The sequence below is a fragment of the Panulirus ornatus genome, chromosome 21 (genome assembly GCF_036320965.1).
Source record: "Panulirus ornatus isolate Po-2019 chromosome 21, ASM3632096v1, whole genome shotgun sequence".
NCBI lineage: Eukaryota > Metazoa > Arthropoda > Malacostraca > Decapoda > Palinuridae > Panulirus > Panulirus ornatus.
In genome coordinates this window covers 7,281,199-7,299,831 of record NC_092244.1, presented here as the reverse complement: position 1 = coordinate 7,299,831, position 18,633 = coordinate 7,281,199, and the positions used below count along the sequence as shown (strand labels likewise).

The window sequence follows — 18,633 nt, the reverse complement described above, 5'->3', positions numbered from 1 at the left end:
AAGATTTCAAAACACCTCCAATTTTTTTCCAATGTAAACACAGCTTTCCCAGTGTCATCCTTAATGATTTTCTCTAGAGTTTATATACAGTTCCTTAAATCTACTACCAAGCAATGGAAGATGCTTACACAATGAAAATCACCAAAATAAAACAGTATTACAAATACATTTTCTATACAGAAAGAAGCAAAGACAAGCTTTTTGGCTTAAATATACCTACATATACTTATACCCTTTGATAACCTGTAAAAATAACCAATACTTCATCTATCTACAGCATTGTTACAAATAATGGCATAAAAAATTATGAAAATAACTGAGACATGGTTAGAGAGATGCCAGCGTTAATGAAATTCCCAATGTGAAAACAAATCATCTTTTGTAAAATTTACTGGAGGAAAAACTTCTCAACTTAAACACCCACATGGGAACATTCTCATGACCAATTTAAAAATTTCTAAACAATAAGCATTAAAAGGCAGTCAGAAAATACATAGAAATAATGGCAAAAAATAAACACTTGCCAGCGGATGTCACTCCAGGTCAGGTCCAAGATGGGTCACCTCTTCTTATCAGTGCCACAACTCCACACTTCTAGAGGATAAAGGTAATATCAATTACAAGATAAGTAATCATGCGCAAAAATTCTACATTCATCCGAAAATTTCATATCCTTATCAAATACTGAAAAACAAACAGCTAAAGGAAAGTAACCCTCTGCTTTGCTATTATGTTTCTATAATTATTTGTAAGAAACAAAAATAGAGACAACATCATAAGGGACCATCAGGTTAACAGTTCACTGGCCTTCCCTTGCACTGCCATGTATAACAAGAATTCTGAAAGGAATTACCATATATTTGACATCAAAAATGTTAGGTACTAAAAAGTGTAAATCACATTGCACAGTAAACACGCATAACTGTAGAGACGATCAACACAAACTTTGATAAATCATGAATAATTCATGTCTTTAGTTCCAATGTGTCACATTTAAGGAAGTTTTGTATACAGCTTAATATCATTCGTCTCGTATATTTTCAAATCAACTTCACTACCGATGATCTAACACATTAAAATTCCCATTTCCTAAAATAACTAAAGGTTCCCAATTTCGAATTTTGGGAATACCTAATTATCAATGAAGAACATCCACAAAAAATTTAGTAATATTCATCAGTTTCACAGTAAAACTACAGACAAAATGGGCAGATATCTGATAATGAAAGGAAAGGATATTAACTTGTTCTGTACAGTATGACCATTTCAATCACTTTACATAAATATTTTACTCTAAATTACACTAAATTAATGCAGTACTGCACAATAATGTGCCCTACAGTTCTTTCCATTTCTATTACCTTCTGATTGTGCCATACATCTTTAACTTATTATGCTAACTAGGATAAAATCTATTTGATTCCAATGCACTTTATGGTGTGTTTTCCCTCTTTAAGTTTGAAATGCACCAATTTAACATATCAAGACCCATCAAGGCCATGATGCAACTGCCACAATGAAGACATTGAACTCTTACTGTTCATTTGCCCTGTACCATCCTTACATAGATACAAACACATCCCTATACTTTATGACCTATAGTCCCACTCAGTAGTTATGGCCAGCTTCCTGAGTGCAGTGGGGGTTCCTGGGGCTCTTTCCTATGGGGCTGAGTAGCAACAGGAAAGGGGGGGGGGGGGGTTATGGAGAGAACGCTATCTCGGAGACATGCAAGGAACAGAGTGAATTGGAACAATGTGGTATACTGGGGTTGGTGTGCTATCAATGGACAAAACCAGGGCATGTGAAACGTCTGGGGTAACCCATGGAAAGGTCTCTCGGGCCTGGATGTGGATAGGGGGCTGTGGTTTCGGTGCATTACACGACAGATAAAGACTGAGTGTGAACAAATGTGGCCTTTTTTGTCTGTTTTCTTGGTGCTGCCTTGCTGAAGCAGGGGGGAGCGATGCTGTTTCCTGTGGGGTGGGAAAGTGCCAGGAAGGCAAGCAAGCATGAATATGTACATGTGTATATATCTATATGTCTATGTTTAAGTATATGTGTGTGTATATGTTGATATTTTTATGTATGTATATGTGCGTGTATGGGCATTTATGTATGTATATATATATATATGTTTATATAAGCGAATGGGCCATTCTTCGTCTGTTTGCTGGCGCTACCTCACTGACATGGAAAATGGCGATCAAGTATAATGAAATAAGAATAAAAAATATTTATAAATGTTTCCTGCATCAGTGAGGTAGCACCAGTAAACAGACGAAGAATGGCCCATACACTCATATAGGCATATATATACATTTTTTTTTTTTTTTTTTTTTGCTTTGTCGCTGTCTCCCGCGTTTGCGAGGTAGCGCAAGGAAACAGACGAAAGAAATGGCCCAACCCACCCCCATACACATGCCTTGATTCAATCCACTGACAGCACGTCAACCCCGGTATACCACATTGCTCCAATTCACTCTATTCTTTGCCCTCCTTTCACCCTCCTGCATGTTCAGGCTCCGATCACACAAAATCTTTTTCACTCCATCTTTTTACCTCCAATTTGGTCCATAATACACACACATATAAATACATATTCCTACGAGTCCATGAGGAAAATGAAACACAATAAGTTCCCAAGTGCTCTCGTGTAATAATCACATCATCAGGGGAGAATACATATACATACATATCAACATATACATACATATACACATACACACATGTACATATTCATACTTGCTCGCCTTCATCCATTCCTGGCGCTAACCCATGCCACAGGAAACAGCCCAAGAGTCCCTTCTATCTTTATGAGGCTCCTACAGTGCTCCGGAAGTCACTTATGTCTTGCAATTTGGACTGTACCTCATAAAATGTAGTGATTTGTGTGCATCTATGTGCAGAGAGTGCAAGGCAATTTGGCTGTAAGTGCTCAGTGTCTTCATGGACATGAAGGGTCTTGGGATATGTTGAAACAGTGTTTGTTGAGTTGTGATGAGCAACATCTAGTGGTGTTGTACAGAACTGAGTGCTGAGCATGTTGAGATAGTACTGTATTGGGGGGATCTTTATTCAATGTGTGTGATGAGTATTTGTGGATAATAAATATTCTGTATGTGCTTGTATCAAGATTAAGAAACAGATAAACTGAAATAAATATACAGCCTGGAAACAAAAGTTTTGCTGTAGAGGCACATGGGAAGGTAGTCAGTGTGAGGGTAAGAGTTGAATAAAAAGGTAAAGGTCAAGTGCAGCACTGACACAACACATACCACTTGATGCTTATATGGCTTCAACACATCTAACCTTGTCTTCCTGGTTTATTCCAACAATAGCTAGCAAATGAGCCAGATTTGGCTAGTCTGGAATTAAGTGTGCCAGAAATTCAGATGAAAAAACAAATCTTAGTGCACAAATGATGGGTGTACATTATAAAATTTCAATGTGCAAGTCTCAATCTGATACATGCTATAGAACTGTTATTGTGCTAGATGACCCCCCAAAAATTGGCATATCAAATTTTCGATGGTTCATAAAAAAAAAGTCATTTGACATATAAAACAAAATAATCTGAGGTGGATCACACACAATCATTTCCTCCAGTGGAAAATTCAATTATGATGTATCTTTTCTCATTGCAGTTCATGTTCAAAGAGGAAAAGATTAGAAACTGATTGTGACATTAATGACTTCAATTCTCCTTAAGCTTTCCTTCTCTTCAGGTGTTTTCTTCATTTTCACCGCCTCTAGAATATCTTGTATCCCTTTCTCTTTTCTTAAAATTTCTATTCTTAATGCATCACTCTTCTCATCTAAACCAAATATTATAATAAATGTTTCTCACTGATTCCTACTCAAACTACTCATATATTGTTGAATCCTGCTAATTGCTAGCTTGTTTAATTTTATACCATCCCTTCTTCCAATATAAGTGTGTGTGTATGTGTTTGTGTAAAGATTCAAGACTACGTTTGTCAATGACAGCCTGTTCTTTGGTGTGGATCAGTTTGCATGTGTGTACTAAGGGTGCAGTGCAATTACTGGCAAAGGGTGGCCATGTGTACCTGAAGCAAAGTGTTTACTTATGCAGACGTGTGTGCTGCTTAAAATGTGCTGAATTACTTCATCAACAAAAAAATTCAATTCATAATATTTCAGTGAGCCTATCAGACTTTTATATCTAATTTTCAACTATCAGTTTACTTGTCATATATGAAGGAACACCAATGTTTTCGACAGCCATATGCACTAAAATGCTAATTAAGTCTTCCAAAAAGAACTATACAAGCATAATGATAAGATGTTCCCAAACCTTAACAAGGATACTGAGAGAACTTTTGACCCTCATTTTTTCTGCAGTTTTATCAATGGGTTTATCACCTGGTTGCTGAAAATGCTATAACTGGTCATCACATCCCCTGTCCCCCAAGTTGATGTTTTTCAATTGCCTCTCTGGCTCTTTTTGAGATGATAACGTTCTGAAAACTCATCTGGCAGTAGATATGAATGTAAAAACTTTCCTTGAATCATATGAATCATGTACAAGAAGAGTTGCACATGAGCATACTCCATAAACTTACATCAGGCATGGGTAAACAGTATAATTCAAAAGAACAGATACCTGCAATAAATTAAAATCAGTTCCCAATTTTCAAAATGAGAGGCACACTCCTTAACCCAATGCTTTGAATCTAAACAAGAGTTGTAAATCTACCACAACTATTGCCTTTACTTAGTAAATACAGGGTATATCTTCATAAGGAGAAAAATGCTTACTGAATTTTTTCAGAACCCTCCTCATTCAGAGAGAACAAAAACATTTACCATACCACATAAATAGTGTCCTATCTTGGGATAACCATGATACAAAAGTTTCAAACCTAAAGAATGCTATATTCTAATGCCACAAGTGCACTCTGAAGGATATAATACAAAAAGCAAACCTATTACATACTGTAAAACTACAAACATATTCATGTAAAGCAATCAAATATTTCAAAGAGATTTAGCAGAACTGTACTTATGTTTAATTAGGCAGACACAGGAGCCTAGAATTAGTTAGGGTAGGTTGCTTGGTTATCCCTGGGGATAGGGGAGAAAGAATACTTCCCACGTATTCCCTGCGTGTCGTAGAAGGCGACTAAAAGGGAAGGGAGCAGGGGGCTGGAAATCCTCCCCTCTCATTTTTTTTTTTAATTTTCCAAAAGAAGGAACAGAGAAGGGGGCCAGGTGAGGATATTCCTTCAAAGGCCCAGTCCTCTGTTCTTAACGCTACCTCGCTAATGCGGGAAATGGCGAATAGTATGAAAAAAAAAAGGTTGCTTGGTTTAGTTAAGTATAGTTAACTAGGTTACTAGATTTAGTTAGGTATAGTTAGGTTACATTGCTATATTTAATTACGTATTGTTCCATTTTAGTTACGTATTGTTACATTAGATTGCTAGGTACAGTTACATATGTTGCTATGTTCAATTAGGTATAGTTATTCAAGGTTATTGACCACATAACAGCAAAAGAACCCTATTCCAAATTAATTCTTATCATCATCTCTTTGTAGTAGCTAGGAGAAAAATGAAAGTATAGTTACGCTATGTTAGGTTATGAACTATGTAACAGCATAATATCCCTATGCTAAATAATTTCAACCTTTCTTTGTATAAGTTATGAACCATGTAACAGTGCATGATCCCTATACCAAATAATCTTATCCTTTCTTTGTACTAGCTAAAAGAAAAATCAACAATCAGAAATTTCAAAAAAGTCTACTGACTATCTGTATTCTAAACTTAAATACTTTAGTTAGAATAATGGCAAAATTGCATGCTTTCAAAGAAACTTCATATTCATATAGCACAATGCCATTTCCATTTTAATGCAAAACGCATCATTCATAGAAAAAAGTCTACATTGAGGCCATGTACAGAAGAAAACAAAGGGATGAAATCAGAAATAATTAAACGGCATAAAAATAAAGACCATGTGTAATGACAAAATGTTAAAAATTGACAGGAAATCACAGATTTACAGGATGCTTACAGCACAATTCCCCAGAGTTTACATATCTAGAAATGGAGTAACGGTATTTCTTAATATGGATCCCATTCTTCAACACATCTAAACTACATCTTTTCTAGGTCACATAAATCTATAAAGTATGGAACTGTCTAAATATACCCATGAATCATTTGCAATATCTAGTAATTTAAGACTGACAAGGCACGTGTAGCTGAAACATATTACGACATCTGACCCTATTAAGTCTCATTACTTTCTATTTTTAAATGAAATAATGTTTCATATCAACTTTCTTTTTCTTCTAAGGGTCTTTGTGCCCTTAAATGGCAAGACCAAGCATGATTTCCACTCTGATTAAATCCAACAAAAGCAGAATTTAAGTTGAACTTACTTACATATCATACGTTAAACAATTACCAAAAATTATACTTGTAAATGTTATAAGACAGAACAGTCACCAATCTTTTGGGGTAAACGTTGACAATAGCTACCTGTACCGGTAGTGTCCATTTATTCTTCTCTAATGTATTATAAGCATCACTTCAATGACCATTTTGAAACTCCTAAAGACGCCAAATGCGAATCAGAGTAAAGAATCATCAGGCAGGACTTACGAAAATCATAATGCCATGGTATGAGGACGACGTCTGTCGAGCGACAAAAATTCGGCTGCTCCCGTGTTGTCAAAACGGTACTAACGCCATCTGTTGCCAGAGTCCCTCACTACTGTCCTCCATGTCGGGATTATATTATGCCATCTTATTTCCTCGTCGAATTCGTTCATTTGCAGTTACACATACGTTAATCAAATAATATTTCCACCTAAGTGCTGCGTGTGCACGTGGTCTTTGTATTTAATCCTGTGTTTGCACGGGTGATATCTGCGCGGCCTGTGGCTCAGTGCTGCTCTCTGTCCCCTGAAGCAGTAACCAGAGCAACGCGGTCCTGGGAATGATTATTTAATTTCCCGTGAGAACAAATTTCTATGTGAATGCCACAAATTGGAAAATATTGAAAAATTCGAATGCCACGAGTTTAAGGCGATGATTCATTCCTGATTTCAGATAACTCGTAAATTGGACGTTAATCAACCACCCATGTTACATCAGAGTCTGCGTTGCTCGCTGATCATCTGCTACTGCTTTGCCTCCAGGATTTAGAAGTACTTTTAAATAAAAAGCGTTCGTCTTTTGCTTTTTAATTGTAATGCTTCAGGATAATGCATATCAGTATGATTTATCATGCATATTATCGGTGTTATCAATGGCGTGTTTATAAAAATTTTGCGCTACGGATAAATTTCGCGGACTGCTACCCCACAATAAAAAAAAAACAAGCACAAGCCCCCTTACTTTGATTTGTAGTTTTTTTATTTAATGATCTCAGTAAGTCAAACTGCAGGCTAAACAAACAACAGCTTGATTTTATATTGAACTTTGGACACTAAAGTAAAATATCCAAACTTCCAATCCAAATTATTCAACGTATGTACTTTCCGGATTTAAGCAGATACAAATTTATCGACAATACAAGCAGTAACACTTGTTACTGATCACTCGACATAACTCGCAAATCTATTCAGTACTTGAAAACAAACTGTCGATCTTAATTCTTGAACAATCTTTCAACACTTTTCCTGTGTTGAAGATAATTCTGAATAATAATTTGTGTGGACACGTAATATCGACACCAGTCACTGATGGCATTGATACGAGTCATAATTTGTATCTTGTCTTTCTCTCCTCTTCATTATCAAGCTTTAGTCATATATGTTTACATTTTAAGCCTCATGAATTGTTAATTGTGAATGACTATTAAAGAAGCTGGACCGGTGTGCTTGGAGCTGCTGCCCTTTTACTAATCATGTAACAACCAAGAAAATCCATGTGGAAATCAATCTTCCAAGTCACGCATTACAAAATAATTTCCATTAGATTTTTCACAATTTTTTTTTAAACATTAAAGAGTAACTCATGAAGATTAACTATAGATTAGTATGCCATTATTTCAATTAACATCTTTTTTAACATTTAAGATTTATGAAATTATGGAGATAAAGGTATTGTATTCTGACATTTCCTGGAATTTTGACGGCCTGTCATTGACAATAGGACGAGCTAGACCTGGTCGTGGGGAATCAACATATTCACCTGGTATCCGGGGCAGCTGTGCAGCATCCCTGCCCTAGTTACATAATTAAGTGTTATGTTAATTTTGAGATCCCATAAAACCGAGATTCTTCCATGTCGATCTAAGCAGATTTAGTCATTTACAAAACTAATGATTCGGTGTCCACAAAGCAACATTGGCCAATTATATGTACACAAGGATATTTCTGCTTATGCTAATGTATCATATGACATATTAATACTTCTACTTATGCTAGTATAACATAAACACGAATACTTCTACCCATGTTAATATATCATATACAAGGATACTTATATCAATGCGAATACCAACCTGGCGTATGATCCCTACTATTCATAGCAGGAGTCATTCCAGTGAGCTACTCTTAGGTGTATCCTGATGGCCGGGCCCTGAGCAACCTTTGGATAAGTTTGGGATGCTTCCGGCTTCACTTCAGACGTAGTCATAATTATCACCTCAGGGATAGTTTGTGTCCAGTCTGGTTGGGCGTATAATTAAGTCCCAGGTGTAACCGTCCAAATCCAGTTAAGTTCCTAAACTGGCAACAGGCATCATGGCATACTACTGCACCAGGAAGCATTCCCTGCTGTCGAACTCAGTTCTTACCTGTTTCCTGCGGTAATTCCATGAAAACTCGGCAGTGCCATCTTTCTTCAGCACAAATACCGAACCTTAGCGAGTTCCTCCCGTCTTTTCGAACCACGGACGCACAGCAAAGCTTCCCCACTTCTGCTACACAACGGCACGGCCTTGGCAATGCCGCCTCCATTATTCAGCGGCATATAATTGGACATCAGTTGTCTCTCAGACGGGAAACTCGCCGCGCTCTCCTGTACGGCGACCGCGGTGCATATCCTCACCCTCCTGCAACTAAGCTCCTGCACAAGCACCAAAGGGGACACGAGCCTCCCCAAACGCAAGTCGCTTAGATGAACTACGATTTCTTGACAAACTACTGCCAGATACGGTAAATTGTTCAAAAATAAAGTCAATACAACAGGTGATCGGAAATTAAATTACCACAGTACTACTAAAGGTTCCACACTATTTGTATAAAAACATATTTAGTACCATAAGTAACGATTTAGTTTAGGATATCTTGCTAATATCAATTATGCAAGTGGAGAACAGATTGAATCACAAATAGGAAACAATATTTGCTTTTTATACAATGAAGCCACTGCAAATCTCTTGATCGGAATTGGAGTAAACTAATAAAATAATGTCATGTTCGAAATCATACTTAGTTTCTGGTCTTTTCGTGGATCAGGGGGCTTTTGCCCAGTGCTCATAATTCACCTAGAGGGTTTTTTCCTTGTGGGCTTTTACCGATAGTTTTTGTCAAGGGAGAAGGGGGATTTTTATTCGAAGCTTTTGTAAGCCATTCACAATGGGAGGCAAGCCTCATCTACACTGCTACCACAGGATACTTGTCCTTATCTCTCCTGCACTGGCATTACAGGACACCTGCCTAATCTCTCCTACACACCAGACCCACAGGAAACCTGCTTTATCTCTCCTGGACCGATACTACAGGTCACCAGTTTCACCTACCTTGCTCTATCACCATGTGACACCTATCCCACCTCACTCCTCCCACTTTTGCATCAGCTAAAACAGCTCGCCTTACAGCTGCACTTTTCTGTAATTGTTAATAATGCATCGGCCATGCTTCTGCACCTATCACCCAGTTCATCCTAGCAACGCCTCCTTCCTTCTGCAGCCATACATGAGACCAATGAACAACTCACTTCTGTAGTTATGCACCGGGACCTCGACAATGACACCTCTCCGGCAGTTGCACCACGGGACCTCAGCAACTATTCACCTTCTCTTGTATTTGTAATGTCACCATAAGACTCCTGCCTCACCTCTTTCCCTGTTCTTGCACCAACATGAGTGTGTCCATGTTTTTGCATCTCTTTTAATTCTATGACAATCATGCGATGATTGTTAGACTGAATCATGCATTGACAAATGGAAAAAAGTTATGAACATCTCATGACTATAAATGGCCATATTGATTAAAAATTTCTAGAGTATATATCTCAACTATAAGAAAATTTTTATCATTATTATTATTAGTCATTATAATCAAAGCATGAGTGAAAGACAGAGAGTGGTGAATGGCAGGGTGGTGGCACACTTAGAGCACCAGAATGAGTTGGAGCAATGTAGCTTTAGAGTGGCAGGGGATGTGTGGATAAGGTGTTTGTGCTTTGAAGAATGGGTGTGAGAAATACTTGGAAAAAGAGAAGGATTTGTGTGTGACATTTATGAGTCTGGTGAGAGCATAAGGTAGAACTGATAAAGATGTTTTTTGGAAGTTGTTACATATATACAGTGTAAGAGGAAAGCTACAAGTAATTGCAGAAAAAGTAAAGCAAGTGAGCAAGTAGAAAGAGAGGAGGGCGAGTGGTTTCAGGAGACACTGGGTGTGCACAGAGGGTGTGTGATGTCACCATGGCTGTCCAACCTATAGGTGTATGTGGATGAGCTGCTGGGGGAAGTAAATGCAAGGATTTTGGAGAGACAGGCAGGTTTGCAGTGTGTTGTGGGTTAGGGGCCTACAAAAAATTAATTGGAGTTTACTGATGATAGAATTGAGTGAGAAACTGCAAAGTTTGGTAAAGTATGTTAAAGAAGTTACTTGATAATGTAAATAAGCAGGGTTACAAAGTTTAACAGGAGAGAGATGGTTTCGTTTGAGCATGCATAATGGAATTTAATATTGGATGGGGAAGGGGATGGTTTTTTAGTGCTTGTCAAGTCATTGCAGTCTAAGTATGCTTTATCAGTTTTGTGTTTACTAGAGAGGGAATAATATGCAAGTATAGGTTGCTGAAGTGAGCTTTTTCTCTCTGCCTAGGGGTTCGTTGTTGATTTTTATATGATTTGGATGAGGAGTCTAATGCTGTTGCAAAGAATTATATGGAATTGCATTGGTTGTATCTTTGCTTCTTTTTGCAGAATTGAACGTTGGTTGTTAAACAACCAGAAATTAATGGTTTTTTTTTCTAAATTTGTAATCCTGTAATGATTGTTTTCATTCTAATGCCAATGCATTATCCATGACAGTGAGAGATTGAATGTGTGGAAATGAGGCCACTTTTCTTTAATCCTGACACTGCCTCACTAAGGAGTGCAAGGAATAGAGTGAATTGGAATGATGTGGTATACCAGGGTCGATGTGGTCAGTGGACTGAACTAGGGCATGTGAAGCGTCTGGGGTAAACCATAGAAAGGTCTGTAGGGCCTGGATGTGGATAGGGAGCTGTGGTTTCAGTGCATTACTCATATTACCTTTCCATTGTTTACCCCAGATGCTTCAAATGCCCTGGTTCAATCCATTGACATGTCGACCCTGGTATACCATATTGTTTCAGTTCACTCTATTCCTTGCATGCCTTTCACCCTTCTGTATGTTCAGGCCCCGATCACTCAAAATCTTTTTCATGCCATCCTTCCACCTCCAATTTGATCTTCCACTTCTCCTCATTCCCTCCACCTCTGACACATATATCCTCTTTGTCAATCTTTCCTCACTCATTCCCTCCATGTGACCAGACCATTTCAATACATCCTCTTCTGCTCTCTCAACCACACTCTTTTTATTACCACACATCACTCTTACCCTATTATTACTCACAAGATCAAACCACCTCACACCACATATTGTCCTCAAACATCTCATTTCCAGCACATCCACCCTCCTCTGCACAACTCTATCCATAGCCCACACCTCACAACCATATAACATTGTTGGAACCACTATTCCTTCAAACATACCCATTTTTGCTTTCCGAGATAATGTTCTCAACTTCCACACATTCTTCAACACTCCCAGAACTTTTGCCCCCTCCCCCACCCTATGATTCACTTCCGCTTCCATGGTTCCATTGGCTGCCAAATTCACTCCCAGGTATCTAAAACACTTCACTTCCTCCAGTTTTTCTCCATTCAAACTTACCTCCCAAATAACTTGTCCCTCAACGCTACTGAAGCTAATAACCTTGCTCTTATTCATATTTACTCTCAACTTTCTTCTTTCACACACTTTACCAAACTCAGTCACCAACTTCTGCAGTTTCTCACCCAAATCAGCCATCAGTGCTGTATCATCAGCAAACAACTGTGTGTGTGTGTATATATGAGTGGATGTGTGTGTATAAGCCATTTACAGATGATTCATGGTATGAATATGATATACAGGTCACCACAGGGAAAATAAAACAACTATTCAAGTGTTTTTGTGTTTTCATTCCTTCAGACAGTTTATTGCCTTTTTTATAATATTCAGCATGTTTATCTCGTACATATGGTACAGAAATGCTACTTCTCATATGGATGTCATTAACACTTTAAGTACAAAGATGGTAACTGTGTTAAGAGGTTCACCAAAAATCAACCTGCTTATATATGAATGAAGCATATGCCTGGCTCTTTATGCAAATCTCAACCAAATCAATACCCTGGTTTTCAAAGAATTTTAAAGTTCTAATGCAGGGTTTCCTTCACTTAACAGGTGTGAGTATGTGTAGTGCTTAAAATACCTAATGAAGGTTATGCATTTTACCGTTCTTAGAATGCATGAAGAGATATGTAAAGAAAGCCTTCAACCTCTAAACAGACCATGCTTTGAATTCTATTTCTTTATAGCAAACTTATATAGATTAAAAAATTAATCCCTATTAAAATTACATTCCTTCAAACTTTCAATTCAACCCAGTAAACAATAAGTTAAAGATAACAGAAGGTTGGATAAATTTTAGAAGAACCATCTTAAACAATTACAATACTACTTTTCTAATGCTCCTGGAACACTGTTAAAAAAATTGTGTATTCTACCTTTGTCTATATTCCATGCACAGTTTATCAGATCATACAGCTCTTGATGACATTGTAACATCACTAAATGAACTTTTAAAATATACTCAAAGCTTAATTGGACTCATACAGTGTAACTGCTCTAGCATTCAGGTAATATTAAAAGCTGTCCCGATGCTTACATCTTTGTGAAATGGTATCCTCTATGGAAGAATATTCAACCTAGCATGAGAGGTTTCCATTTAACAAAATAATAAAAACTTTTCTTTGGCACCTTAACTAAAATAAACACCCTATCCTAAAGTTTTCCACGAAAATAGGATAATTCATGGCAAAATTGCTTTTGACATGATCAACTGCAGGTCACTTTACAAAAATTCTGGTACAGCCCTCTCTCTAGCACAATCCAATATTCTGCTCTTTAACAAAACACTCATTTCATTTTTAATTTCTCATATCCTTGTCATAATGTTCAGCTGAAGAAGTCTAATATTATTTCCTATACATTTCTTCATCCCTCAATCACACTAGCTTCATTATACCTTCATACCCTTGTAAGAAATTTCAATTCCTCCACCACCTTCTTATGGCTCGTCCTCTATTTCCACAACCCTCTCAATACTTGTATTAGTGAATTTCTTCCTTCATCCCTGGCTGCCTACACAATGGTAATCTATTTTCCAAGCACATTTCTCACTTGTTAAGCCACTTGTTCTTTCATTCATTACTATCTATGACATCTGCTACAACTCACCATAAAAACATGACAATTTTACTTTTGTAACCCTAGTTCTTTTAAACAGACACAAATCACTAAAACTTCTAAATTAAGACAAACACCTATAATTTTCTCATTAGCACTTCAAACTCCCTTGCTAACTTGTCCAATAATACCATATCAACTGACACAGTCTTTGCCTCTGCTCCCTCTCTGCAAAAGAAGTATTACAGAATGAACCCATATCTCCATATTTTTCAGCAACCACTTTTCATCACATCCTACAGATGTAAAAGTTGGACAGCCACAATAATCTAACATATTCCCCCTTAAAGAATACTCAAACTGCTTCCTAAAAATTAAATGTTTTGCTTATCATAGGATATGATTTCACACATAACCTCGCTGTGGACCTCAGAAACATTGAAATCCAACCCTCTTCCACAGCAATACCTCCTGCCAGAAAACTGCAGTACACATTGCAGTGCAAAGGTGGCATGCAGCACAGTGGTATTATGTTCACTACTGTAATTCACAAAGGTGCATCAGGAGGTGCTCTTGGCATAGAATATGCAGTGTTTTGAAGTCATGTGCACAACCACCTAGGCATAAATAACAGGTGCAGCCAAAATGGACATCACTTCATTTTCAACTCTTCAATGATGGCATTGTTTCACTTTCCTGCAGCTGCCATTGAAAGGACTCAGACATGATCTCTCTCACCTGCAGCAGCATCATGGGACTCTGTTTATGGGTGGAAAAAAAATTGTCATTAGTACACTTATTTTGTTAACTTTGTTTCTGTATCCTTCCCTCAATCCAAATGTTCCTCAAAAATGTGGACACATATCCATAACTAACATTACATGATAATAAAGTTAATGAGAAACCAACTCATTACTCTAGACTAACAAATATAGCACAATCAATATTATCAATTCCCTTAAAAATACAATAATAATATAAGCATGATTTAAGGGGATCATGATAGGAAATGTCAATTTAGTGATGCTGAACAGGAAGAATACTACAGAAATAATGTAAGCAAGATGGGGTTTTCTTTACGGGCAAACAACATCAAATAATCAACACATTTTAACAAAAAGGTAAGGGTAAAAAAGGGAGGAATCAAAAGATACAAATATATGAAAGATTACAAAATGAAGAAAGCAAAGAAGGAAATGGTGAGAGATATACTGCAAGAGAGAAAGAAAACAAAAACAAAAAGGTGCTGTACCAGAAATAAAAAAAGAAATGGTCACTAAAATTATGAAAGTTGCTCAAATTAGATCTCATAAAAAAATAAGTCCAAAATGAAAAATGAACTTCAAATGTTGTTTGTGATACTGTAGGTACAATAAAATACATTTGGGGTACTTAGAACAATACAAAAGTGAAGTTTAATGAAGCAAAATGCCACATCATATATGAAAGAAAAGCAAGGAATACAGACATATGCTAAACAGTAGCAGTGCTTAAAACAAGAAAAAAACATGGTATGGATGTAACATCAGATTCTATAGCAAGTATTCACATCAGCAGAGACATATTTTAATTCTAAGTTAATATAAATCAGAGGTGCCTTTCATCATATGGACAAAGACATGTTCTTGCAGTGCCTGATGTAGAAATCTAAGAAAGAAATAAGTTGGAAGTGAGAACACTGGAGGAAAGAACATGATACAGCTTTGGACCAATAATTAATGACAGCACTTAGTTCAACAAATACACATCAAGAGCAAATTAAGTACAGTAATTACCTATCTGTACTGTTAGGGAAGGAATATTACACATGGTTCTATTCTATGATTCCTCTTACCAACAATGAGGATAGTTATGGACAAGGACATTTAGGTGTAAAAATGTGAAATGGGTATATTTCTTGGAAAAAGTCATATACACTCAAAAGTATGTATCTAATCTGATAATATCATGTAGGTAATGGAAGAATATGAAGTTTACGTATGCTTGGGTTTCTTAATGCATTCATTTACAATGGACAGATGTGCAAAAATTGCAAGGTATGAAAATCATAATCAATTCTAATGTGCTTAAGTAGATACAGAAGATATCTATGCCAGGTTATTTTCAAAAAAAAATTTCGTATTCCTTTTTCTTACATTTCTAATCCTTCATTTGCTTAAAATATCTTAAGACTATATAGTCTTTGACAACTTTTTTCATGGACAACGCAATACATTTTTGGTTACTGCAAACGCCAAACTAAACTCTTGGAATTAAACTGAATCTCACGTGCTCGTAAAAATAGTAGAATGTATGTAATGTGGAGTTGCTGGATAGTCTTCCAAATATTAGAATGAAGAGGTGGTACATACCAAACAATAAGCACAATGACAATTAAACAAGTAAGTCTAGTAGAAGACACACATACACACCTAAAGACAAGAAAGTGACTCACAAAGTTTGAAGACGTTCAATACGAAGTCAATGACATCAGTGGTGGGTCTAGGTAAGCTTGCTAAATGACGCCTCATATCATGGAGCATGGCACTACTCCAAGAGTCGATGCAGGAGTACAGTTCTCTTGATATCATAAGTCATGCTTCGTACATTGGTCTCCCAACACTGAGGAAGGATGAGAAAAATGATGCCATACCAAACTATACTTACAGCTGAGAAGTCAGATCATATACATGTGCTACTCGATAACATTTTCACCTGAAGAAAGTACACAACAATAATCAGTACGATACAAGCTAGGGATGAAACTTACAACATTCAATGTATGGCAATGTTAAACAAGATCAAGATGAAACAAGCATAACCTGCGTACATCTAGCTCTCCCCTAGGTGATAAAATTTGTTGGACAATGTTCACAAGATGCTACTTAGAGGTCTTAGAAAATATGTAGCTTTGCTGAAAGTAACGGTAACTACATGCCCTTTAGTACGAGCGGTGGAATGATAAACAGGACAAGTACTCCCGTTCAACCAAAACACGCTTATAACGTAGCTGCAGCATATACTACACACGTTCAATAAAAATTCCAGTAATCAAGTCTGGCCTCCTAAGCTCCACAGACAAACTCTCTATTTTACCTTCGAATGCTTCGCATACCTTGATTCAGACCATTGCCAGTAAGTTTTCCCATACACCAAACTGATCCAAATCACTATAAAAGCATTATAAGCTAATGGAAGCCTAACGCCGGAAGATATCAAGCGTATCTGAATTAAAAGACCATAATCAAGGCGGAAGGTCAAAAGCATGGCTACAAGCTACTCGGTGGATTGGATAAGTTTGATTATGGGCAGTTCTCTAAAACAGAGGAATCATTGAACTTTAGGAAAGAAAAACAAAAGAAAAGTAAAAAGACGCGAAAAAAAATACTGTTCATAGCAAAAGAATAATAGATGAATGGTTTGTGTGAAGAGGATGTAAATACAGAGGAAATAAGTAATAAACACGCATATAACATATGCGTCCAATAAACTGTCCTTGTACACGGTAATTTACATACACTTTCAAAACATACGCACATCATGCAATGGGTCCCTATGAGTGTAAAACACCCTCCTTGTACTGTCCAAGCAGATATTTACAGATACACACAAAAAATTTCCATACAAATTCTCACATCGTATTTCTGTTTTTTCTCTCCAGCTGCCTATGCTGTAAATAATGCCTTGGACGTTGACCTCATTTGTGAGAAAATTGTCACAAGATCAAAAGGTATGTGTAGCTTACTTGATCAGTTGGGCCACATTGATTGACTACATGCCTGCCTTAGAGCCGTCAGTCTAGTGGGAACACGCAAAGGTTGATATAAGGCTGATTTACATAACTATGACAGCTAAAAGTCGTTGTCGAAAACTGACCATGTCCCACGTGTCCTCATGTATAGATGGAGTTTTGGTAGTGGGTCTATGATATTGTTCAGTGACCTAGTGGTTAGTGTGTGTTATCGGGAGAGTTTACACTCGTTTCCCCGTCTTTAAACCTTTCATATATGATCTATACCTTTACACCTATGTGCACACACACACACACACATACCAGCCTGATCCAGGTAACCCACCTATCGACAAGTCCCGAACTCATGCGGGTCCACGAGTACCACTATACCACGTAGGCGGCAGTTCCTAGTATAGCCTGAAATGAAACTCGTGACGCTTGCCAGATGCTTCTGAAGGTATTGTACAGGTGTACCTAGTGACAGCACTAGGATCCCGTTCCTCTATCAATGAATAAAGTATTGAAATTAAATTAAAACTATGTCCTGACCAGGTCTAAACAGAGCCACGTGTCTCCATCATATATATATATATATATATATATATATATATATATATATATATATATATATATATATATATATATATGGGCAAAACATTCACACGTGAGGCAAAATCAATTTGTATCATCTTCAATAACGAATATTACGTGCCTTAGATACAAGAAATATGGCTGAGCAGAACTTACCTCGGACATAATTTGAATTCTTAGTTTTCAGCATATTGAGATGTTTACTGCGACAAAGGAATGTACAGCTGCCGATGTCTGGGCAGCGGACACCATTATGATAAATAATGGAAGATCCAGGTCATAAGTAAAGTCCATTCTAGCCACGGTGTGTTGCCAACACCCGCTCACACGAGTAACTGTCCATTTCTGTAGCATCACAAAAACCTATATTAAGGATACAAAATCAGCAGAAAATACACAACACATTAACATCAAATGGAACTTAGGGACATTAATAATAATAATAATAATAATAATAATAATAATAATAATAATAATAATAATAATACAGACTACAAAGTCAGCATCACCGAATGGCTAAAACATTGAAGTTAGTAAAGAGATCTTACTTGGGTCTTTATTGAAGAAGGTATACAATTAGGCACACAATACAAGACCCTGCTACTGTCAGTTATGCTCAAAATAAAAC

The 18,633-nt window shown here is 37.0% G+C and overlaps 1 protein-coding gene and 1 long non-coding RNA gene across 15 annotated transcripts in view; both read right to left on the bottom strand.

The window, feature by feature from the left end:
• The window catches only part of mmy (UDP-N-acetylglucosamine pyrophosphorylase mmy), a 114,782-nt gene extending 105,754 nt beyond the window's left edge, over nucleotides 1-9,028 (bottom strand). For 4 of the 11 annotated variants that reach the window (XM_071675668.1, XM_071675670.1, XM_071675666.1 and 1 more), the window contains exons 1-2: nucleotides 6,636-6,927; nucleotides 525-594 (exon numbers count right to left, since the gene is read on the bottom strand). The gene's annotated coding sequence lies outside the window, so the exon portion shown is untranslated. Of the gene's footprint in view, nucleotides 1-524; nucleotides 595-6,635; nucleotides 6,928-8,778 lie in introns of those variants that run through there. The other 7 variants (XM_071675676.1, XM_071675678.1, XM_071675675.1 and 4 more) reach the window with 3 other exon arrangements.
• Nucleotides 9,029-12,411: 3,383 nt separating this feature from the next.
• LOC139756328 (uncharacterized) lies at nucleotides 12,412-17,949 on the bottom strand. 4 transcript variants are annotated; one of them, XR_011714315.1, is made up of 3 exons: nucleotides 17,758-17,949; nucleotides 16,137-16,303; nucleotides 12,412-14,461 (listed from the first exon to the last, which is right to left on the bottom strand). It is a non-coding gene; the product is annotated as an uncharacterized lncRNA (long non-coding RNA). The 4 variants fall into 4 exon arrangements; XR_011714312.1 differs by lacking the exon at nucleotides 17,758-17,949 and adding an exon at nucleotides 16,797-17,722; XR_011714314.1 differs by lacking the exon at nucleotides 17,758-17,949 and adding an exon at nucleotides 16,452-16,768.
• Between the last annotated feature and the right edge of the window lie 684 nt (nucleotides 17,950-18,633).